A 25,445-nucleotide genomic window follows, 5' to 3' on the forward strand; every position below is an offset into this window, starting at 1 on the left:
TTCAACAAACTTAATTTGTTCTAGAATTTAAGTGACAGGCTTAACAGGGGTGCCAAGTAATTCAGTATAATCAGCCCAGATAGTGGAATAAGGAACACAATTAAATGGACCAGGGAGCTTTTCCAGAGGGGCCACAGGGGGATTCCCTCCCCTGCCCGTAGCAGCTGCAAATCACTGTGTCCTAGGATCCTTTTAGTCCATGTAAGATCTAGCATAGCCACAGGCAGCTTCTAGGCCCAGTTAAGTTCCCAGGAAGTCAGGAGAGTGTTTTTGCAGATTTCATTTTAACATTTATAGAATTCTTTTCCCAAGATGTTGATCTTATTAAATTATACACAGAATGATGAATAAGCAAGGTCACTGGTACCCCTCAAAAGCATATTTGAAAAGATAATAGAATGAAACAGACATTATTACTGTATGTATATATGCGACTACATGACCAATATGATTCTGCAAATGTACACCCAGAAAAATGAGAAATTATATCCCATCTATGTATGATATGTCAAAGTGCATAAGTGCATATATACTGTCATATATAACTAATTAAAACAAATAAAAAAAATTTAAAAAGCACATTTGAGGCTTCACATTTGATCACAGAGAGATGGTGGCTGGATTCTTGATGTAGTTTAAATCATATCCACTTGGGGGAGCTTTATGATTGAATTTTAAGATCCACGTCAGGTTTCTTTCTTTTCTTTCTTCTTCTTCTTCTTTTTTTTTTTTTAATGTGCCACATGAGATCCAGATGACTCCCCTCCCCACTGCAGTGACAAGCTACTGAAGCAAGCAATGGTTGCAGAAATACAATGATAAATCAGTGTGAGTGGTTTTACTTTATTGGCAATTCCTCCCTCTGGATTTGGAAGTTATTCTTGATTTTTAAAAGCTTCTTCCCCTTCAAACTAAAATAGTTTAAAGATAAAATAAAGAATAGCAGTACTTTCTGCTCTTTCTTGCATGAGTGTTCTGCATATGTATGCAGACATCAACGCATATTTAAATAACTGCATGTCCCAGTTGATTTCAAATAACCAAACCACCAGAAAAAAAATCTTTGAACTTTTAAGAATATGGTCAATTGCAAGGAAGATAAAATCATGAAACCAAATGTCTGAACAGAGAATGATGTTTTCCTGGATATCTAGCATGGAACTCTCTATCAGCCTTCCTCTGTCTCACATAGGTGGGGCACAGAGAGGTCTAATGAAGGACAATCCATTGCTGCCCGGGCATAAGTCCAGGTTCCAGATGGTCTTTGGGGTCTACCCAGATTTGGACGGTTTTGAAATCATAGAAAGCTAGTTAGGGTTCCTAATTAGGACATTTGCTAGAGAGTGTTGTCACAATATGGATGCATTATTAACCCATTTTACTATGGAATAAAACGAAACCAATTATGAACCCCCATAAACAAGTGTGCCTATACGTGTCCACCTGCCTGCACAGAGGGAGCTGGAAAGTGTTTCTCAAAGAAAGATGGCCTCTTATTGTCTAAATCCCAGCCTAATTCTTTCCCCTTTTCTCCTTTGTCCTCTTCCTTTGATTTGGGATGATAGATTCTCTCCTTTAGTTAGTGCCCAGTTCTTCTGTTAAATATGGCTTTGCTATCTTGGTAAAGCCTTTGTTATTTTTCCTTCTGTCTTTCCAGAGGAGGAAAGGAAGCATCCGGATGGGGGTCACTTTTCAGTCTCTTGTCCATTGGTGAAGGGTTTCCCTACGTCTGCACCGTGGCACGGTTTCTCTCCTTATGGGTCATGCTCAGCCACCCCAGTGGGCTCAGCATCTCTGTTTCTGTCTCTGACTCTCTCATTGGACAGACCGACCTGTCTGGACACAAGTGTCATACTCTGCCCGATGGGGATAAATCTCAGGAACCTGCTCCTGTGAAGACCAGCAGCCCCTGCCCCATCCCCTCTTCTCCATTGTCATTGGTCACATCCATAGGCTTTTCCTTGTCTGCTCAGTGGAGGGAAAAATGTCACTTTGCTTCCTTGGAACCCTGTTGTTCCCACCAGGATGACTTTTCTCTGGGACGTGGGAGAAGCTTCCACTCCTGTTTTTACAGTATTTTCTGGCCTTTTAATTTTAATGTAATAGTTTCCAACCTTTTTCTTTTAAACTATGAGACTCTTTTTTTTTAGAACTAAATTTACACAGAAGCCCCACCCCGTGTGCACCTGGCTTCAAGGAGCCCTGAGCAGATCATTTTCTAAGACAGTTTCCAGACCCTGTGCAATGGGCCTTTGCTATTCTTCCATCAAGAGATGGAGTCTGCTTCCCTCCTCAAAATCTGGTGGCCTTGTGTCTTGCCTTGACGAACAGAATTTGCAGGAAGTGATGCTGAACAAGCCCCAGCCTGGGCCTCAAGGGATGCTGCAGTTTCCATTACAGTCCTTTTGGGTTCTTTCCCAAAAACCACCAGGTGAAGAAGTTGCTCTAGCTCAGCAGGGATGGGAGGAGACTTGCATTTAAGGGCACAGAAAGACTGATCTGCTGTGGTGGCAGCAGAAGATCCCCCAGGGTACCATAGTGAACCCCAAGCCTGTGGATCAGAGGACCAGTGCTTTAACACACTTGAGTGACTCTGGATGCTTTCAGTCATCAGTATCAGTCAAACTGACTCGGTGTATGATGCCGCTTTCCTCCTGCAAGTGGGTGGTTTTTAAAAGTCCTAGTTAAACAACAGGAAGGAGGGCTGGGGCTGGGGCTCAGTGGTAGAGCACTTTCCTCACGTGTGTGAGGCACTGGATTTGATTCTCAGCACCTTATATGAATAAATGGATAAAATAAAGGTCCATCAATAACTTAAAAAAAAAAACCACAGAAAGGAGACAAGACCTAGTGCTACTTACTGTGACACATTAGTGTTAGACTTAGTGCCCGTTTTCTATTACCACATTCTCACTCCTTACCATGTGTTGGGTTCTGTGCTGAGAACTTCACATACAATGTCCTATTAAGTCTTCTGGAAGACTTGGCAAGGCTGGTAGGATTGTTTTCATTTTACAGGTAAGATGGGAACTCAAAGAAATTAAGACATCAGCGCTGTGGCATTGCACAACTCCAGGGGATGCTATTCATACTGTTGTCTGTCTCAATGGTGCCCCCTACTGTTGTGCAATTTACATGGTAGTCCTGCCCAAAGTAACACCCTAACAAGTGGAGGAACTGGGATTTTAGACTGCAAAGCCTGAACACTTCATTTTATATTACTTCTCTAAGCTACCTTATTTCTTCTTTTTCTATACATTTGTTCATCTATCCAATCGCCTATTTATCTGTCCATCTGTACATCCACCTATCCACCCAAACATCCTTCCTTCCTTCTCTTTACCCCTCTATCCACCCGCTTGCCTACATATTCAATTTAGAGGAACCATTAAATTTTCTATAAAAGGTCTGAATATTCAGTTTCTTAAAATATACCTAGAAACATTAATTTCCTACTGCTTTTTAAAAATTCATTTGAAATATGAAATCTAATTGTAGACTATTTCAAACATTTAGAAAAGAAAACAAATTTCTGGAAAACCATGTGCCCATAATCCAGATTTCACATTGTACCCGATTTGCTTCCAATTTCCTTTTTAAAGAAAGAAGATAGAAAAGAGCTGAAGCCCTGCTTCTCCCTCTCACTTCTTTCCCCATGGTGTGTCACATCTGTGTCATATTCACATGTGTGATCTTATACTTTTACTGGATCTGTAGGTATCCATGAGTGATATTGAATATTATGATAATATTATTTTGAGTTTGCATTTTCTTAAAATTTTTTTTAGTTGTAGTTGGACACAATACCTTTATTTTATTTATTTTTATGTGGTGCTGAGGATCGAACCCAGCATCTTGCATGTGCTAGGTGAGTGCTCTACCTCTGAGCCACAACTCCAGCCCCTGTAGTTTGTATTTACATCAATATGCTTTTCAAACTTGCTCTTATCTTTCAACACTATAATTTTTGAGATTTATTCCCTTTGGCCTGTGTATACAGATCCCATCAGGCAGTGATATGGGCTAGGGCAACACATATTACCATGGAGGCTGGGAAGGGTTTCATGGAAAAAAAAGGCTTTGGAGCCAAAGAAATGAGAATAAGATGTTTACGCTAAAACCTAGGCAAGCAAATGGAATGGTGTGTGGATGTGTGCACACGAGCACAGGTCTTCTGTCTGTAGAAGGCGGGAAAGGATGTTCCAGGCAGATGGAACAGCATGTGCAGAGACCTGGAGGCTAAAAAAGAGCGTTGCCTGTCCTGGGTGCTGTCAAGAGCCCAGTTTATTTGGAGGGAGGATTTTGGGAGGTGGGGTGATTAGAAATGAAGCCAGAAACAGTGCCTGGCACTTGGTTGTCATTATTATTTGTTGAATAAATGAATGATTAAAAGCTTTTAGTGTTACAAATGCAATCATGAGGCCAGCCTTTAATTAACTGGAAGTTTTAAGGCATTGTTCCTTATTATAAGCAGGGCTCCCAAAATCTCTTTGATCCCAAACTTTGTTCCTGAACCTATGAAGATAATATAAATGAGTCTTATTTCCCTATATCCATAAGCACAATTTTGTAAGCACAATTCAGTCTTCTGCAATGGAGGCTCTTTTTAGTCTTGTAACCCCAAGTTAGAAAGTTATAGGACATTCTTTAAGATTAGACTGTTGAGACAGCTGATTTAGAAAATTGAGTCAAATGAACTTATTCCTTCTAAACACAGGTCATGTAATACAGGTCATTTGTGCTTAGGATGGATTTGGGTAAGACACAACTATTATGAATTTATTTTTTTTCATTGATTCAAGTCATTTGTTAGCACTACTTCAAATTAATTTTATTCTTAAAAATTATTTTTACTAAACGGATCTATGTTTCTTTCAAGACCTTAATTCATGCAGTGGTGGTTTCTGATCATATCTGATTGGGATTTTGTAGTCATGAGACTGAGAACAAGGTCAACATGTGGGGATCCCTTTCCTCTGCGTTAATCAGCAAAGGCTGGAGGTAACCAGGCTAGCTGTCTCCCCATTTGTTATTATTATTAATGCTCTCCAGGCTTATCTATGATGATCTGTAGCTAACTTCTCAAAACAATTCAAAGCATGTAACAGACTCTAATAATAGCTGCTCTTCACATGTAGAATATTTATTTGGGCACTTGCTGGCATAGCCAGGGCTCTGGTGGGATGAATTTCCTAAGCCTTAGAAAGTGAGTGCTTCCTGGGTGCCTTTGTGGTCTCTTTCCACTGACTGATCTCCAGCCACTGTGGTGCTGCTGGGGTGTTTCAGAGAAAGCAGAACTAGGGATCCCTTTGTGGCTGCAGGGAGAGATTTCTTTATTCCAAGCTAGGAGCTGTGTTTGTCATGGGGATGGAGTAGAAGGTATTCAGGTAGGTCATAACAAATCCCATCTTGCTGTTCAACTACTGGGAAGTTCCTGGAGGGGAGGGAGATGTATTTTTGTTATCTTGAATTAAGATTTGTGTTTTTCGATAGGATTTATGTTGCAAATAATAATTAGATTTTCAGGGTAGCCCACAAAATTCTATTTGCTTAAAATGTAGCTGAAGGAAAAATATGATGTAAACACAGTCTGCATGACAGACTAACGCAGAGCTTCTCTGGTTGAAACGAGGTTGGCCTCAAAGTCTTGAGTCTTGGTCCTTGAAATTCACTTTGCTCTTAGGCTTGCTTCACTCATCTCTGGGCTATCTCCCCTTCTGTCCTGAGGAGTGATGAGTACTTTTACTGCTCCAGAGAGGATACATAACTGTATGGTCAGTTTTCCAAGACCAAAGAAACATTGAGAATGGATTCAATAGCAGCAGCAGCAGCAACATCAACAAAACAACAACAACAACAACAACAACAAAAAAGAAAAAATAGTAGTTTTAGGAAACTGGTCTGCCCATCAATGTGGATTTTTTGTACAAGAACCACCCAGGAAATATAAAACTGATTTTAAAAACAATCTAGGGCCATTCCTTAAAATTCCAATTCAGTGCCAGGTATGGTGAGGCATGCCTGTAATCCCAGCAGCTCAGGAGGCTGAGATAGGAGGATCACGAGTTCAAAGCCAGCCTCAGCAAAGTGAGATGCTAAGCAACTCAGTGAGATCTTGTATCTAAATAAAATACTAAAAGGGGCTACAGATGTGGCTCAGTGGTTAAGTGCTGTTAAGTTCAATTCCTGGTACCAATAGAAACAAACAAACAAACTCCAATTCAGTGGACCTAGACTGGTTCATGTGGAATCTGTATATTAAAAAGCTACTTCAAAGGATTAAGGTCTGCAGCCATATTTGGAAATCTCTGAATTGGGTCATCTGGCTTCCTAGATACCACTAGGGCTTCAACTGGTGGCTACCTCCTGGGCTTCCACCCCAGGGCAGGAGGCAGATTCAGACCCATCAAGAGAGTCCTGAGGAGAGACAGGAGTTTCCTAGACTTTCTAAGTCTTACCCCCACCCCCAGATTGGTTTCTTACCTGAAAATTTCTCATTCCCCTTACTGTCAGCAGAGATTTCCACAATCACCTCCTCCCAGGCCTTTGCTTCACCTCTGGCTTTAACAAAACAAGCATAGCAAGAAGAATACAATGCGTTTAGTCTCCCCTGGAATGAAGCCACAGATGAGACTGGAAGAGACACTTTTCTTATTACTCACCTGGGACCTGGTTCCTTAACATTTGTATTCTTTTGAAAAAAATGTACTCTAAATCTGAATCAGCCACTGAAAAGAACAATCACAGCCACTCAACCTTTTGGGCTAGAACTCTTAGAACTACACATGATTCTGTGTTTGTTGGTGTTATCAAGATAGGCCTGTTGGGGCTGGGGATGTGGCTCAAGCGGTAGCGCGCTCTCCTGGCATGCATGCGGCCCGGGTTCGATCCTCAGCACCACATACAAACAAAGATGTTGTGTCCTCCAAATACTAAAAAAAATAAATATTAAAATTCTCTCTCTCTCTACCTCTCTCTCACTCTCTCTTTAAAAAAAAAAAAAAAAAAAAAAGATAGGCCTCTTGGTTCATGACATGGTGCTTCCTTGTTAGCATTGAAAACACTAGGTTCTAGATCCTAATGGAAACAGGGGCTAGAGAGGGAGGAAATGGAAAGGAACTAAGAACTGGAGAGAAACAAAAAAGAGATTTAGAGGGATGATTTTGGTGAATGGGATTTTGGGTCCTGGGTGAGTGGAATAGGGTGGTTAATAATCAAAGCTACAATGCTGTGCCGAGTACTGTACAGAATTCCTATCATTTAACCCTCATGACAGCCCAAGAAAATAGCTGTGATCATTACCCCCAGTAAACAGAGGAATCTGACTTATGGCTAAGTTAAGTAACTTGCCTTAGGTCATATAACAAGTGCAAGGGTTGGACCCAGATTGAAATCACTCAGGCAGATAGCTGCAGAAACGGTACTCTGGTGTGCCTCTGTGTTGTTGTTACAGCTGTTATTGTGAATGAGGTATTTGAAGCAAATCCCAGTCCTATGTCATTTCACTCCTACATACTTCATTTTGCATTTCTAGAAACTATGGATACTTTTCTTATGTTACCATAATGCCATTATGATACCCAACAAAAGTAGCAGTAATTCCTTGATATTTCATAGAATCCAATTATCTTCAAATTTCTCAGATTGCCTGAAGATGTCTTTGTTAAAAATCTCGATTCATATTCATCAGGATGCATTTAATGTTCTACACATGATAAGTGTTACTTTGCTCAACCTTATTTTCTCAAGAACAGACCCATCTCTTTAAAATGCCATTAACGTGGGTGGGCATAGTGGCTCACACCTGTAATTCCAGCTATTCTCGGGGCTGAGGTCAGAGGATCACAAGTTCGAGGACTGCTTGGGCCATTTAGCAACACCATGTCTCAAAATGAAATTTAAGAAGGGCTTAGGATGAAGCTCAGTGGTATATTTTTTTTTAACATGTATAAGGCCCTGGATTCAAGCCCCAGTACACATACACACACATACACACACACACACACACATACACAGAGCCATTAACCTAACAAATAAACCCGATCTGTTAACCTACAGAAGTCCCCAATGTAGATGAGTCTGTTTGCTTCTCCAGTGTTATTTACCTTGCAGATCCTGTTCATTTAATCCTTAGCACTGTATGTTGTCTATCTTGGACATGTTATTCTAGCAGTGCAATGCAAACCTACTTTGTCATCTCTTTGAAAGACATCAGAGAAAAGTTCATTTATTTCTTAGTGCTTTTTCTTTGGATATTTTAAAAATTTATTTTCAAATATCAGCCTTGTATTTCCCCAAGGAATGGACCATCACTTATCTATTTTTTCTCTGCTATTTTATAATTTGTTTATACCTTTTTTTTGTTTATGCTTCAATAGATATCTTTGCAAATACAATACTTTTTATTGTTTCACCAGAGTAGCACCCAGAGGTGGAGTTAAAGTGTTGAAAGTTCTTAGTGTTTCAGTGGATATTGAAATAATAGAAAATTACTTTCAATAGGAATGCATTTTCTTTACATTAGCAAATTAAAACTCAAAGTTTCTCAGATTCAATGGGAAGATCTCATGGATTCTTTGGATAAACAGAGACACAGGAGTGAGTGCACAATTGCAGATTTGTCCCTATAGTCTTTCCTGATATCTTTCACGGAGGTGAAAAAAGAGATTAGCCTTCATGGCCCAGAACAACACATCCAGGAGAGGCAACATACAGTGTAGGGATTAACTGAAGATAATTGAAGTGATATCCTGACCTACTGATTTAGTATTTTGCAATATTATGATCTGGGTTAATTCAGTAATCCTGTTTTAAAGGGGATTTTGGTTTGGTATGTTCTAATGAATTCTAGCTTGGTTGTTCTAGTGAAGTCTACCACAGCTAATTTAGACACTCCATTTTGAATAGATACTTAGTAAGTTTAAATGTGATAAAGCAAAGTAAAAACAAAAAACAAAAGTCTTGCCTCTTTTCCCAGTACCTCTTATCTGTCATATCCCAGCTAGTTGTTCTTTGTTTGTTTGTTTGTTTAGTAGATGATGTTTTACAGGTGACTTTTCTCCAGAATATTTTATTATCATCTTTAGGAGTGAAGAATGTATAACAATGATGATTTCACAGAAAGGTTATATAATTAGACTATTAGTGTGACTGATTTCCTATGTCTTCCCACCTGTTGACTCCCTTCTTTCTAAGTCTGTAGTCTCTCTTCCTTACTCTTGAGACAGTACTTGTTGGCTGTTTTAGTTATAAATCATCCAAGCTTCTGCAAAAAAGCTACCCCAAAAATGCAATGGCTTAAGTAAAGAAGGAATTTATTTTTCTCTCACTTAACAGTTCCAGTGTGTGTGTTCTGGATATATGAAGCAGCATTGCTCCATGAAGCCTTTGGGAACTCTGGGTGGTCTGCTTTGTTAACTCTGCCAGCCCTTAGGCTGTAGTCAGTGTCGTGTGGTTGAGGCTGGGTCTTTGCCACTCATGGGAGAGAACAAGAGAGGGACTCTGGGCAATGAATTCCCTTTGTGCTCAGGAGTTGCAGGTATTCCACTCACATTCCTTTGGTGAGAACTTAATCAGATGACCATAGCTAACTGCAAAGGAGGCTGAGAGATATAGTTTTTGGCCAGGTAGCCTGCTTCCAGGAAGGGGTGGAGAATAGAGTTTGATGGGTGAGAAGCAGCAGCCTGTGCTGCGTTATCAGTGATAGTGGGTTCTGGAGTTAGACAGTTAGACTATCTTTGGCTCTACAAAGATAGTCAAGAACAAATGATTCACCATCTTCATCTTCTCGTTAGAAAATAGAGATAATTTCTATTTTATAGAATAAATTAAAGGTGCAAGTATATGGAAAGTGCTCAAGAAAAAAAAAAAAAAAGGGAGTTGAGAACCCATAATTGGGAATCAGACTGTCTGACTTAAAATCCTGGCTCTGTTTTTGTTAGCTGTATGGCTTTGGATATGTTTCACAAAATTCTCTGAGATATATTTTCCTACCATATGCGATGGGACTATTATTTGGGCCTACCTCATAATAGTTATAGAAAGAATTTGAGGAAGTCTTCGTGCCGGATATATTGCATTATTTGTCCATGCTTGATTGATCATGACAATCTTCTTATATTTATTATTATGTGTGTTCATTTGTCAACTCATTGATAAAATGTAGGTGCTCTACAAAATGTAGTAAAACACAATCATGTAAGCCTGCACCTATCACAAGTTTCTTTATTCTTTTGTATTGCTGTTTGTTCCTGCATCCTACTAGCAGGTTTAGATGTTCCGTTGATGTCTTATGTTTGTGTACTAGTTCCAGTCCAACTTCTCATGTAAGCAACCTACTGATGACTTTATATTCAAAGTCACATAGATGAGGTTATTTAGTGGGATTATTTATATTTATTTATATTTATTTTATTTTATTTTATATATATATATTTATTTTATTTTATTTATATTTATATATATATATTTTATATATATATATATTTATTTTATTTTATTTATATTTATTATTTATATTTATATTATTTATATTATTTATTTATTATTTATAGCTCATCCCAGAAGCTGAGTAAATATATATATTTCATAATGACCTCAGTCTCATGTAACTGTTTGAATGGAGTAAGCTGGTCCCAAATCCCTCTATGGGTAAGCTAAGCAATATGTTAAAAATGGGAGATACAGAGAATGATACATGGCTGCTTTAAGGTCAGGGTATCTCTCTCTTGAGTCAATGAAATGACACTGGATTGCATGTCTCAGGTCTGATTTGGCATTTATTTGGCCGGATTTTAAGTATCTGATTTTATTCAGGTAACCTAAAGCCCCATGATTTCTCGTCTTCACCTTCAGGGACTCCTCTGTGATTCCCACACGACTGCAGGTATGCTTTCTCTTCTCTGCCTTGCCACCCACTACTTACAGAGCTGACATGCTGCTCTGCTGTCCCATTGTGCCGCTGAGCACTGTGGCATTCACTCTGGCTCCAGCGATGTCAAATGACGGGGTATGGATGCCTTTTTTCAAACTTGAGACTAGCAAAAGATAAAGCCCCCTTTTGTTTGAAACCATTGGAAGTGTAGTCTTGAGTTCTCGCTCCTTTAGAAGAAACTGTGGGGTGGGTCTCTTTCTCTCCCACACCCCCACCCGCTGGCGGCTGTAGTTTTGCATGGAGTAATTGAGCAAACGAAATACCAAACGTATAAAAGGTAACATTATCAAAGTGAATGAACAAGCGCTTACCTAGCCGAACTGTAAGACATGGAAAAATAGGAAGACAAGTTAATGATCTAGAAATTGTATAGCTTTGCTGTCTTAGAATCATGGCAAATGGAACACATGGCATTGGGTCATTTTTTGCATTGATATGAAAAGAAAATGAGTTTATTTTACAAATAAATGGAGTTTGTGTTTCTGTTTGTTATTCATGACTGTAATGTTTACTTCTCCTGAAATAGAAATATGTCACCTAAATATTAAATATAGAGAAAGATTTTTTTCAGCTATTAATGAAGAATTTTTCTTTTACAGGCTGGGCCTTCATTCACTTCAATAAACATTTTCTGCTTTTTCTTTCATTTGCTATTTGTCTGATGAGACTGTCTGTGAACAGAGACATCGCAAGGTGGGGGGTGGCGGAGGAACTGGGGAACAGACTGACATGTTGGAACTGTTATTTGCCTTAGTATTAGAATTTTAGATTAAGGCCTAGAATCAAATTTACTTCATTTTCTCATGGATTTTATGATAATGGTGTTTCCATTTCCAATGTCAAGATTTAAAGTAGGCTCCACATTCCATTAAAGTTGCCATTAAGAAATCTACCACATACATTGCTGGTGTCATAATGGACATTTATTATTTTTGTCTTACTATGACCCCTAACTTATTTCTGGCAACAGAAGCCCCCTTTTCCATGTAGAAGTTACTTACCCCACACCCCATTCTCGGCTCATATCACCCAAGGCGAGCCATTCAAGATCCCCAGTAATTGGATAAACAGTAGGCTGTGTCTCAGGTGGTTGGTTCAAGCCAATTACAAGACTTTTTGAGAAAAAGGAATTATCCATCCATTGAAAGTCAGAGAATGAAGCAGGAAACTGAAAAAGGTGGCTTCCACATAGTGAGAGTCACCTAAGGCTGAAGACAGCTCAGGGAAACTGAACCAAGGGATGCAGAAAGATTTCGGACCATGTCATTTGAGCATCCGCGCCTGAGTAAAATCTCCTTTACCACTGGTTTCTTCAAACTAGTCTGAGTTTTTTCCACTTGCAGTTGAAGGAGCTCTGGCCATTCCAAGCATCACTATTTTTTCTCAGAAAGCATTTGTTCAGCAATTGGGTCACTGAATACTAACCATTTAAAAATGGCTTCCTGCATTCCAGGAGAACACAGTATGAATGGAAGGTTGGAATCAAAAAGACCCCCTGGCTCAGTCTCCTACCCAAGGCAGAACTAGCTTAGCCTCCTTGGCTGATGGTCACTTTAGAATCAAAATCACTGCAATTTTCAATGATTTCAAGATACAACAGTGTTTTCATTTCCTATTCTGAGTTTCAGAATAGTCCTTGAATTCCATTATAGTCACTCTTTCAAAAAAAGATTCACCAATGTCAGGTAACTTGTTACCTTACAAACCAGTGCATTTCAAATTTGGAAAGTCGTAATTTTCAGAAGCTTTTGCCTTTTATTGAGTTGAAATGCATTTTATGTTTACTTTGGTTATTGGTCTTAATTCTGTTTGGAGGCGTACATACTAAAGAAAATCCCTCAAATATTTGAAATACCAATTATGTCACTCTGTCTTTTTTGCTCTTAGCTGCCCACCCCAGTTCCTTCCTTCATCACAGAATGGGGCTATCTAGACCATTGTATTTATCTCCCCTCAATTTCTTTCCTCTGGTTAAATGTCCCTTTTAATCTGGGACCAGCACTTCCTTTGTTTTCCTTTAGACACTTACATGAGTACAGCCTTACACTGAATTACTTTTCGGGGCTTCCATTTTCCATCATTTCTGATTTATAGTGAGATTAGTAACTCACTCTATAACAGGCTTATGGGGAGCTAGTGCTCTTCTGTTTCTCTCACATTTTTTTTTCCTCCCAAAGGTCTGTGTTTGAATTTTAATCATTTCGGTCTGTATTAAGACTTTGCAAAAGCCGTAAGCTTTGTTCCCCTAAATTTCCAACACAATGTGGAAGGTATATGTTTTTCTCATGTGTTTCTGCCCTAGATAAAGAAATATGAAGGAAGTTGGCCCAGATGTCTCCATAAAGCCACAAAGGCCAAATTCTTCCCTTTATAGATCAGGAAATGGAGTCACAGGTGATTTGGCAAAGGGCAAATTGAGGTCATGGTAAAACCAGGGATAGAATCTGGGTTTTTAGCTGGATTTGGGAAGGAAAAAAAAAATGGATGTGGTATGTTGGAAATGTGCTTATCTCTTTCTTTTTGGGGTATTCGGACAGTGAAGACTCTTGGAGGGCCTCCCCACCTGTGTATGGTCCCCTCCTTATTTTCTCTCCAACCTGCTAAACATCTCTTTTTCACTGCCAAATTCATCCAAGGATACATTTCAGGCAAATATTGCTCTGGGAAAGTCTCTCCCTGAAAGATCAGAGATGGATGGATGTCCCAATTCCAAGCCAGCTGGCTCGGGAAGCAGAGCAGCACTGTCCTGTCAAGACTCAAACACTCTTAAAACCTCAGCTTGGTGGCAGCTACATTGTGTTTTCTATTTGTTTTTGAAGGCTATTTGCATAAAAATAGCATCTTCTCATTCTTGTCAGTGCTGAGGAGGACTGCTCCCCTGGAGTCTTAATCCTGTTAGCAAGACTTGTGGATTGGAGTGTTTCATGGGGGATTATGGCATCTGAGAAGACACAGCCAGTCAGAGAAGCTGGAACTCTGTATGAAAAGACAGAAATATGGAGGGAACACCTTGACTGTTATTAATGAAAAACTGTTACAAGAAATAAAAACATGGGAGTAATGGGAAAGAATATAAGAAGGAAAATTATTACAAAATAGAGTTTAAAATTGGTGATCTGGAAGAAGTCATAAGAAACCATAGATGTTCCTGATTTATGTTGGGGTTATTATTTCCTGATAAAATCATCACAGGTTGAAAAGGCACTTAGTTCAGCGAGCCTACTGACTGCCATAGCATAACCTGGCCACTTTAAACATGTTCCCAACACTTAAATTAGCTTATAGTTGGACAAAATCCTCTAACAAAAAGCCTACTTTATAATAAAGCATTGACTATCTCATGTCCACACACAGGTGAGCATTTTGTTAACAAGACAGGATGTGGAAACACAAAACAATATTCAAAAATTCCAGCAACGCAGTTCTCTATAGAGTGTTGGTGACTTACCTTCCCAGGCTGGACTGACTGGGAGCTGCGGCTTGCTGCTGCTTCCCGGTGTCATACTGCATATTGCCATCCTGGGAGAAGATCGACATTCAAAGTCCAGTTTCTACTGAATGCGTATTTCTTTCACACTGTCATAAAGTCAAAGGGTCCTAAGTCGAGCCATTGTAAAGGGAGGAACGCATGTAGTAATGGTGATTGCCTCTGGGAGGGGAATGAGTGGCTGGAGATCTGGGTGGAAGGGCAGCTATTTGGTTGTGAACTATGCCTTTGAATGTAGGAATCACCAAAAAATAACTACATCAAAACAACAAAGTAAGCAGGAAGTGCTGCAGACAGTTCCTTCACCAGAAACAAGTATTTTGATTCAAGAACTTCTATTTTTTTTTAATGTTTCAAGTAAGTTTTGTAAACAGCTTTAGGGAAAGAGTTATAAAGCCAACTCATTTAGCTTTGTTTTTCTTTGATGTGTGGGGTTTTTTTTTTTTTTTTTTGCTTAAAATATTGGTTGTTGCTACCTTTAAAGGTTTTTTTTCCCATCATCATGTCTTATTTCAGTATTTTCTGCCTTGGTATTCATTAATTTTTATCATCCTAAAGACTTTTTGACAAATTTATAATATTCCATTTCTATCTTTCTAGTCTTCTTTTTTTGTGGGGGCAGGGGATACCAGGGATTGACCTCAGGGGCACTCGACCACTGAGCCACACCCCTAGCCCTATTTTGTATTTTATTTAGAGACAGGGTCTCACTGAGTTGCTTAGTGTCTCTCTTTGGCTGAGGTTGACTTTGAACTCACAGTCCTCCTGCCTCAGCCTCCAAGCTGCTGAGATTACAGGTGTGCATGTGCCACACTGCTGGGCTTCATCTTTCTAGCCTTCTTGCACGCTGCTTGATATTTTGAAAATAGCTTCTGACCCATTTTATTTCCATCACATCTTCTTTCTCTTAAAACATAATCTTTCTATGTAATGGATCAACTTTGCTCATCCTAAGGTTCTTTTGCCATGTGTTGGCTATTTCAGTGTGTAATGAGTAAAACCAGCATTTGTGACTCTTAACATTTCCACACTGGTAAATACAGAGATAGCGTTTCTCAACAGATGCAGCTTCCTGGAGATTTTTCTATTTTTAAAGACATGATGTTTTTTTCTGCCATGGTTTGGCCTCCCCTAGAAATAATAACCATGGCTGCCATTATTTGTGATAGGAGAGAGTCTATAGAAAGAAAGGATGTTGGCTTCAAGGTAAGGGTTTTGGCACATCCAATGCCATCTCATTGGTTACAAAGCCTTCCTGGAAAGCGTGCAATTATTCAGCTTGGACAGCACAATTAAGTAAACAATTCATTTCGTCTGTCTTTTGATACTCCATTGCAGAGGGATGGGGTGGCTCGGGAGATTGGAAATGGGAGCTGTAGCCTTTTCCCTCGACGTAGGTGATTTGGATCTTTTTGTTTCGGTTCTGACCATATAGTGCCTCCATCTGATCACTGTGCAGCGACCCATGTGAAACAGACTGGTGCTTTCAGGCCCATGGAGAGGCGGTCACATCTCAACATCCAGGATCCCAGCTGGCAGAAATATGTGAGGATTATACCGATATGATTCTATTCAGTTTGTGCTTTAGTGAAATTCATATCTTGAAAGTCCTACTTGCAGTCACGTGAGCTTCAGAATATCTTCCTAGAGCTCTGAGCGAAGGTCTCACCCTTCTACGTTTGTCTGGTGATTGGTCTGTTTACTTTGGCCTTGTGGCTTTAGGAATCTTTAGGTTTATAAGACTTTTCCTAGTTCGTGAATGTCCAGATAATATATCTACTCACAATTAGTACAAGCTACTTGGAGAAACACAGTAGTTGGGTATAGAATTCTGTTTTCAATTTGTAATAAATTGTGGCACAACTTGGTTGTTATAGTCTGCAGGAAGCTTCTTGGAAATGAAACCGATGTGCTTATAAACGGAAAGCTGCCATTCAGGCTAAGAAATCCACCCTGGGCTTGGCAGGCAGGCCGCGTTGATTGACTCACTGGGCTTCCTTAGCACTTTTCTTTTCCAATCTAGTACAGTATTTAGCAATCCTTTCCTATACCCATTTACTAATTCTATTGCTTTTATTAGTTGGAATGAGGAATACAGCCCGGGCCTCATAGATTTTTCAAAACTGAATGCGATACTTATTAAAGGGAAAAAACATGTGTATGCAAAATCCTAGGTTGTGTAGTTACCAATGACATCTGCACAACCCTGAGATATTTAAGAAAGTTACCATTTGCTAAGGATCCTCAGCCGGTGTTGCAGTGTGGGATACATATGTAAATCTTAATTAAAAAGGAATAATAAAATCTTTAGAGCTTGGGAGGCTGCAGCAGGCTTAGGCACTAGAAACTTTAGGCCTTTCTTTCTTTCTATCAATCCATCTGTTCTTAATATATATTTTTTTGTTCTAAGGGTTTTCCTGGGAATTGTGTGCTGCAATAGTTTGCATCTGGAATGTCCCCTAAAGGCCCATGCCTTAAAGACTTGGACCCCAGCTTGGCACTATTGGGAAGTGATGGGAACTTTAAGAGGGGAGGCCTAGTGGGAAGTTTTGGGTTGTTGGAGTTGTGCCCTCCAAGGGGGATTTGGGGACCCTGGCCCCTCCTCTTTCTCTCTTTCTTTTGCTTCTGGGCCTTGATCCTCTTACCCTCCATCAATTTTGCTCAACCCGTGTGCTCCCTGTCATGTGCTGCCTCCCTCCAGGCCCCAAAGCAATGGGGTTCATAGATCCTGGAGTGGCACTTCTAAAACTGTGACCCCAAACAAATCTTTTTTCTGTAGATGCTGATTATCACAGGTATTTGTTACAGTAACAGAAAGCTAACTCACAGATGACTCTTGGTATGGGCACCAAGTGGGTCTGAGGTTTCTGGATTCTGATTTGCCAATTGTAGACATGATCTTTCAGATGAAACAGCCTTTTCCCCAGCACCCCTTAGAGCCCCAACAGCCTCTGCTCTTCCTTTTCCAACCAGCATGGCCCAGTGGCTGGGTGATGAGTGGAACTGTGAGCTAATTAGCATGATGGAATCTGGAAATGTTAATCCTGGTCACCTCAGCCTGTGGCTCTGGGGAGCCAAAGGGACAGTGCCTCTCAAGGGCAGTCTGGGGTTGGCAACATGCCTATTTTTTCAGAGTGATGTCTCCTAATTCATCCTATCAGTGTGCAGTTCTGGTCGGGGGCTGATGGGGCCGTGGTGCATTGGAAGGGAGTGTGGGTGGGTGGGTTAGTGCAGTGTCTGTTGGTCTTTGAGTCATTAATGGAGGCAAAAAAAATTTGTACTTATATGAAGGGGGACACTCATCTAGTTGTAGCCAGTGACTGCAATGATTTCTTTATTTTAAAAATGATCATGGACTCTTACTTTCTTATGGGTCATTGTGAGTAGCAAACCACTGTGGATGAAAATATTTTTAAAATCCTTTTGCTTTATTTGCAGAAAAACTGAACATACTGGAGAAAGACGTAAATGAAATAGCAGACTTACCCTTTCCCTCTCCCTTGTCTTCCCAGACTGATGGGATTGGAGGTCTACCAGTTCCTTGGCTGTGGATTGAGTCACCCCTTTAGGTCCTGAGCTAGTTTGGGGAGATAGTGGGGTTGGCTTTGTGACAGTCTCCTTTGTTTATGACATAAACAAATGCCAGGGGCCTCCAAACCTTAATTGGATTAAGGTTTATTATTCAAGTCGCAAGATGTCTCTTAAATACAAAACTGAATGGGAGCAGAGTCAAGTTGGATCTTTCTGTTGACAAGAAATTAGCAACTCTCATAAATTCATCATGAATTACAGAAACACAGTTGGATGATTTTCAACTCTTGGTGAAGGCACTGCTAGTTTTCTTTGCAAATTATTTGAGAAGAATCTTGTGGGAGGTTATGGAACCGATTCACTGCCTCACGGGAAGACTGATTCGACTTTTATCTCCTGAGGTTGGCAATAAATGCTTTTATTTCGTTTAGAGAAGCCTCTATAACTTCTTTTCCATGACTCATAACTTTCTGAGCGGTCATATTGTGTTGTACAATGAGGTTTATAATGAGCGTTTGCAGGAAAGTGTTATCTAAATCGAGCTAGCCATTTTGAGAATGAGAGTGTGAAATCAAGAGAAGCAATTGATCTTTCTAGACTTCACATTTGCAAGGTACCCAGGCCCTAGGAACTAACTTTCCTGTTAAGAGGAAAGAAATTTGATGCATATCTTAAAACAAACAAAATTAATTCTGGCTTTAAAGCTTTCAGGCAGACACTTTCAACTTGCATAGGCTACCCATAATTTTAGGGAAAGTGGTAGCTTTAAGGCTAGATTGTTTTCTCTGTTGGTGGGTGTAAATGTGTATGAAAGCTATTTGTATCTCATGTAAAATTGGGTCTGTTGACATAAGCATATTTTTTTAAAAGCTTGGAGATAGAATTCTGCATGAAGACTTCCAAGTTGCCTCTTCCTGAGAACTGGAATGTAGTCAAACACGTTACTGTGAGATGAGTCACAATTTGAAAGAAATATTTTACATAGATTTTTTTCTCTGAATTTGTATCAGAATGGGTTTTGTAAAGAGAAGTTAAAAGTAAATGTTAGTACATAGGGGAGCAGGAAGCCTCTGGTATTGAAATGTCATTCAGGATGGGAATACTAGAGCTAAAATAATGATATTTTATATTTCCCCTCTTCTCTGTTCATTTGTTATCTCTTTCTGAGTTCACAATCTGTTGCCTTTCTCCATATTGAAAAAGAACTAGAATTGGACTAGTAGAAAAGCTTATACAATGAAATCCTTCAACTTAGAAAATTGAAATATTTAAGCTTTCATACATATTTCATTGTCATTTATAGCCCAGAAAAGCAAACCAGGCAACACTGTGAACCAAAATAATGGTTTTATTTATTTATTATGAATTAAAGTTCATATAGAGTCTAAATTTGTTTATTTTCAACAACATAATAATTTGAGGTTAAAAATTCCTTCCTCTTCTTTTTCCTTCCTTTCTTTCCCTGTACAACTTAACATTCTATAGCCAATGTTTAGCAGGCTCTTTACGAAAATTGGTGCCAAGTCTTACTCTTCAATGTGCATTCAAAGGCCACACCTCTTTCACCAGTGATTGGAGGAAGGAGGTAAGGAAAGTAGGAATACAGGGCTATTAAGTACATGTAATCACTACCCTCGTTTGTGGTGGGGCTTCATTCATATTTTGTTTACTCAAAAGAGCTGGATTCTAGCTTTGGTTCTGCCCTTAACTAGCTGTTTGACCTTGGTCACAACTCCCTAACTTCTGAGTCACCCTTTATCTGTCAAAGTGGTTGGAGAGGATGATCAGTAAAAACCTTTCCTTGATTCTACACATACTCTTATTTCTCGCATCTCTTTCTGGGGACATTTTTCTGTAGTTTGTTTCCCATATGATGTCCCAATTAGTGGGGGATTCTGTTGGTGACTGACAGAATGAAAAGGAGTAGAAATTAGGTCCTACAGAAATTTTCTCAAGGCAGCAGGGGAAGCTGCTTTCTCAAAGTCAAAAGAGACAGGTCAAGTTGAAGTTCACTAATCACCAGGTTGTTAACCCAGATGCATAAACATCATCTCCATGGAAGTCATGTCTGTCTGTCTGTCTCTCCCCACTTTACTCCCTCCCCTTTCTACCTCTTTCTTTACCACCAACATGGAATCTCACCTATCACTTCTACTTGCTAAATATTCTTACCTCTAACTTCTGTCTCCATTAACAATAATCAGAAGCATTACCTAATTTCATACCTAATCATAATCTTTTACCTAAATGACCACAGCAACCTCATAACCCATTTCCTCACCTCTAGTCCTACCCTCTCCATTTTCCATGCAGTAGCCAGTATGATCTCATTTTATTCCTCTCTCCACCCCACCCATATGCTTAGGTGAGAGCCTCCTTTAGATTCGAAGATGCCAAAATCTTTCTCTTATCGGAAAAGTGTTCCCTCTCTTAGAACACTCTTCTACTTTTTACATGTCTGGAATTTTCTCTTCCAGCACATCCTAGTTTACTTGTCACCTCTCTAGAGACACGGTCCTTGACTAAGCAATTCTCTATCATTTTCCTTTTCCCTCTATTACTCTTTCCTTCTTGGCACTTGAGGAGGTAAAGTATTTGCTTGAGTAATGAGAATAAATCCTTATAAAACCTGATTTTAAAAAATGAAATGTTAGTTATTTCTTTGTAACTGAAGCAAACTGAGGTCAGGAGCCTTCATTTTCATTGATTGATGGCCACAGGAGGAGGAAAAGTTTTATCAATTCAAGATAAATTCAGAGAATTCTGGATTTTCCCAGTTTCTTCTTGGTAAGCAGTCCATCAAGTAAGAATGCTTTCCTTTCACCCTTGCCCTTTTCTTTTTCCTTAAGGCAGTTAAAATATAGAGGGGCTGATGTATTTTCTGAGCATCGGGAGAGAGGCATCCAGTTTGTTCCATTTTCTATCATTGATGGCCCCTAGTTGAGGAGTACTGGGCTCGAATATCCTTCTTCCTCTCCCAAATTCTGATCAATCAAAATATAAGACAAATGAGGAAGGCAAATGAAAACAAAGAGCCCATTATCATTGAACCTACTATGAGATAATATGTCTTATATCTGTGGGCAAGTGGATTTGCTCATCACAGTTCTAGTCTCAGAAAATGCTCCTAAAATAGTCTGTAACAATAAGTGCTGAGGTTGTTTTAATTACAAAGAACAATGGTTTTCTTAATCTTTATTTTCCATGTGTCTCTGCTTAGGGGGGAGAGGAGCTTGGTCATAGTCTTGGTGAATTTTTCCTACACAATTTTAATTGTTTCTCTTTTAAAAAAATGTTTCAGAGCAGTGTTGGGTAGTTCTGTTATGCACTCTGTAAATAGTTGTTGAATGAATGAAGATATTTGCTATGCATGAGCATTTTTCTGAAGTGTTCATTTAACTTTAAGGCAGAAATATTGGGAAATAAGAGTTATTATGTAAAAATTCATTTGTGTGTGTGAGTGTGTGCATGTGCATACACACGTATCTGAAGAATCACAAAATTCCACCCTGTTTATTTCCTATGGTAGGCCTCTTTTAAGATGGCCCCCATTGATTGTGCCTTCTGGTATTCACATCTTGTGTGATTCCTTCCCCTTGAGTGTAAGGCTGAGCTCTATGACTCACTTCTAAAAAATACAGTATGGCCAATGTGATAGATTTCATTTCTGAGATTTGATCTCAGGATTGACTTTCTTTCTCTCTGAGGAAAGCCAGCTGTACACTGTCAGCTGCCCTGTGCAGATGCTTATGTGTCAAGGGATTGAGGGAGGACTCTGGCTAATAGCCAGCAAGAAAATTTCCGTGGAAGCTTCCATGAAGCCCTAACTCCTACATTCCTGCAGAACCAGTATCATGTGGTTGCTGCCAAGGTCTGCTGTCATCTTGAGCAGTAGCCAAGCCTCCAGGGACCACAGATGCCATAGCTTCTGGGTGCCGGAGTGTCTGAGCATGTTGAAAAGTTCCTAGGACCCCTTGTACAAGCAGGTTGCCCCACTGGTTTCTTCTCAAAGGAATATTTACTTTCACACTCTTGAGTCTGAGATGGGTCTGATCTTGCCAATTCTTACAGCCAACTGTAACCTTAATTAAGCAGCTTTTGAAGAACTAGATCTTTCCAATAACCAGGTGAGTGAACTTGGAAGTGGATCTCCACACACCCAGTTGAGCATTCAGATAAGGCTGCAGCCCCAGTTGAGTTTGGCTGTAACTTTATAAGAACCTTAAGCCAGAGATGCCCAACAAAGCTGTGCCCAGATTCTTTATCCACAGAAACAGTGAAAAAAAGTTTTTTATTTAAACTGCAAAGTTTTCGGCTCCCGGAACCGCCCTGGCCCAGGGCTGCTGAGCCTGCGGAGGCTGCTTCTTGGACCCTGCTCCTACCAGAGCATACAACAAGCACTAAGCAGCCGAATTACGGCTCCCGGAACTGAGCCCGCGGGGACTGCTTCTTGGAGCTTACATCTATAGGAGCTTACACCGAGCACGGAGTGGCCGAGTTCCGGCTCCCGGAACTTCCCTGGCCCGGGGCTAGGAGCCCGCGGAAACTGCTTCTTGGTCCGGGTCCTGCTGAGGGCCGGTCAGGACTCACCCGGTGCTTTGGTTGCCCGGCAAGGGGAATGAAATGCTGCCATTCGCAAAGGATACCAACATGGCAGAGATCTGATGTCTGCAGAAAGCGGCGGAGGAGGGAACTTCATCAATACCAGTGGTGACATAAGCAGTTGGTCTCCTGGTAGGGGGGGTGAGGCACAGTCACCCGAGTCTCCTCAATTTGTCGTCGAGCCAGAGGGAAGGAGCCGGGCCACCGCCAGCGCCCGGAGCAGGCCCAGCGGCTCACCAGCGTGGTGACCGCGTGACCCCAATTGGAGAGGGGGCGGAGCGGAGCCGCCACCCGCAACCGCAAGGTGGGCAGACCCGCGACTCAGTGGTACATGGGCGTGGTAGGAGGGGCAGGGCAGAGCCGCGGTTCGCGCTGTGACGAATGAGCGTGCAAGGTAAACAGACCTGTGACAGCCTGGCGGGTCAGGCCCAGTGGCCTGCCAGTGTGGTACACATGTCACCCCAACTGGAGTAGGGGCAGAGCAGATCCTTCTCCCACGCCCGGATCAGGCCCTGCCGGTGTGGTGGTCACGTGACCCCAATCGGAGTGGGGGCGGAGCGGAACCGCCACCCATGCCCGCAGGGTGAGCAGACCAGTGATCAACCTGCAGATCAGGCCCAGGGGTCCGCAGGCGTGGTAGGAGGGGCAGGGCAGATCCGCCGCCCGCGCCTCCAAGGTAGGCAGACCTACAACAGACCGGCGGATCAGGCCCAGGAGCCTGCCGGCGTGGTACAAACACCACCCTAATTGGAGTAGTGGCAGAGCAGAGTCGCCGCCCGTGCCAGGAACAGGCCCAGCGTCCTGCAGGCGGGGTAGTCACGACACCCCAATTGGAGTAGGGGCAGAGCAGAGCCTCCACCCGTGCCCAAAAGGTGGGCAGATCTGCGACCGACCAGCGGGACAGGCCCAGTGGCCTGCCGGTACGACAGACACGTCACCCCATTTGCAGTAGGGGCAGAGTAGAGCCGCCGCCCGCGCCTGCAGGGTAGGCAAACCTGCAACCGACCTGCGGATCAGGCCCGGTGGCCTGCCGGTGTGGTACACTCGTCACCCCAATTGGAGTAGGGGCAGAACAGAGCCGCCGCCAGCTCCCAGAACAGGCCCAGTGACCTGCCGGCGTGATAGCCACGACACCCCAATTGGAATAAGGAGAGAGCAGAGCCGCCGCCCGCACCTGCAGGAAAGATACGCAAGCAGTATGAAAAGACAAGGAAAGAAAGGACCACAAGCAATGCAGGTCAACACAACTTTAGAAGAGGTAACAGCTGCAGCAGATGGAATGTCAGATAAAGAATTCAGGATATACATGCTTCAGATGATCTGGAGTATCAAGGAAGACATTAAACAGCAAAATCAGACAATGAAAGATCACTTCGACAACGAATTACGCAAACAAATCCAGGAAGCAAAGGATCAACTATACAGGGAGATAGAGGTTATAAAAAACAAACAAACAGAAATCCTAGAAATGCAGGAAGCAATAAACCAACTTAAAAACTCAATGGAGAATACTACCAGCAGAGTAGAACACTTAGAAGATAGAACATCAGACAATGAAGACAAAGTATTTCAACTGGAAAAGAACATAGACAGCTCAGCAAGACTGTTAAGAAACCATGAGCAGAACATCCAAGAAATATGGGATAACATTAAGAGACCAAACTTAAGAGTCATTGGGATACAGGAAGGTACAGAGCTCCAAACCAAAGGAATGAAAAGTCTATTCAATGAAATAATACAAGAAAACTTCCCAGACTTGAAGAATGAGACAGAATCCCAAATCCTAGAAGCCTACAGGACGCCGAATGTGCAAAATCATAAGAGATCCACACCTAGACACATTATAATGAAGATGCCCAACATACAGAATAAGGAGAGAATTTTAAAAGCTACAAGAGAAAGGAAGCAGATTACATTTAGGGGTAAGCCAATCAGGATAACAGCTGATCTTTCAACACAGTCTCTGAAAGCTAGAAGATCCTGGAATAACATATTTCAAACACTGAAAGAAAATGGGTTCCAACCAAGAATTGTGTATCGAGCGAAATTAATCTTCAGGATGGAGGATGAAATTAAAACCTTCCACGATAAACAAAAGTTTAAAGAATTCGCAGCTAGAAAACCATCTCTTCAAAACATCCTCGCCAAAGCATTACAGGAAGAGGAAATGGAAAATAACAATGAAAACCAACAGTGGGAGGTAGGACAGTAAAGGGGGGGGGGGAATAATCAAAGAGGAAAACAAACCATGTTTAGTAACAGAAATAAACAGATATGGCTGGAAGAACAACCCATATCTCAATAATAACCCTAAATGTTAATGGCTTAAACTCACCAATTAAGAGACACAGGCTAGTAGAATGGATCACAAAACAAGACCCAACAATATGCTGCCTACAGGAGACGCATTTGATAGGAAAAGACATACATAGGCTGAAGGTGAAAGGTTGGGAAAAATCATATCACTCATATGGACTTCGGAAACAAGCAGGAGTGTCCATACTCATATCAAATAAAATAGATTTCAAGCCAAAGTTAATCAAAAGGGATAAAGAGGGACACTACATACTGCTTAAGGGAACCATACACCAACAAGACATAACAATCATAAATATATATGCCCCAAACAATGGAACAGCTATGTTCATCAAACAAACTCTTCTCAAGTTCAAGAGTCTAATAGACCACCATACAATAATCATGGGAGACTTCAACACACCTCTCTCGCCACTGGACAGATCTTCCAAACAAAAGTTGAATAAGGAAACTATAGAACTCAATAACACAATTAATAACCTAGACTTAATTGACATATATAGAATATACCACCCAACATCAAGCAGTTACACTTTTTTCTCAGCAGCACATGGATCCTTCTCAAAAATAGATCAT

General features: G+C 40.9%; 1 protein-coding gene across 4 annotated transcripts in view; it reads left to right on the forward strand.

Moving 5' to 3' along the window:
- The window catches only part of LOC139707107 (uncharacterized), a 185,503-nt gene that overhangs the window by 31,640 nt on the left and 128,418 nt on the right, over positions 1–25,445 (forward strand). The window contains exon 1 of one of the 4 annotated variants that reach the window (XM_071617117.1): positions 15,939–15,965. The exons of the other annotated variants lie outside the window; for them this stretch is intronic. The gene's annotated coding sequence lies outside the window, so the exon portion shown is untranslated. Of the gene's footprint in view, positions 1–15,938; positions 15,966–25,445 lie in introns of those variants that run through there. 4 annotated transcript variants of the gene reach the window in all.

The sequence above is a fragment of the Marmota flaviventris genome, chromosome 9, assembly GCF_047511675.1.
Source record: "Marmota flaviventris isolate mMarFla1 chromosome 9, mMarFla1.hap1, whole genome shotgun sequence".
Taxonomy (NCBI): domain Eukaryota; kingdom Metazoa; phylum Chordata; class Mammalia; order Rodentia; family Sciuridae; genus Marmota; species Marmota flaviventris.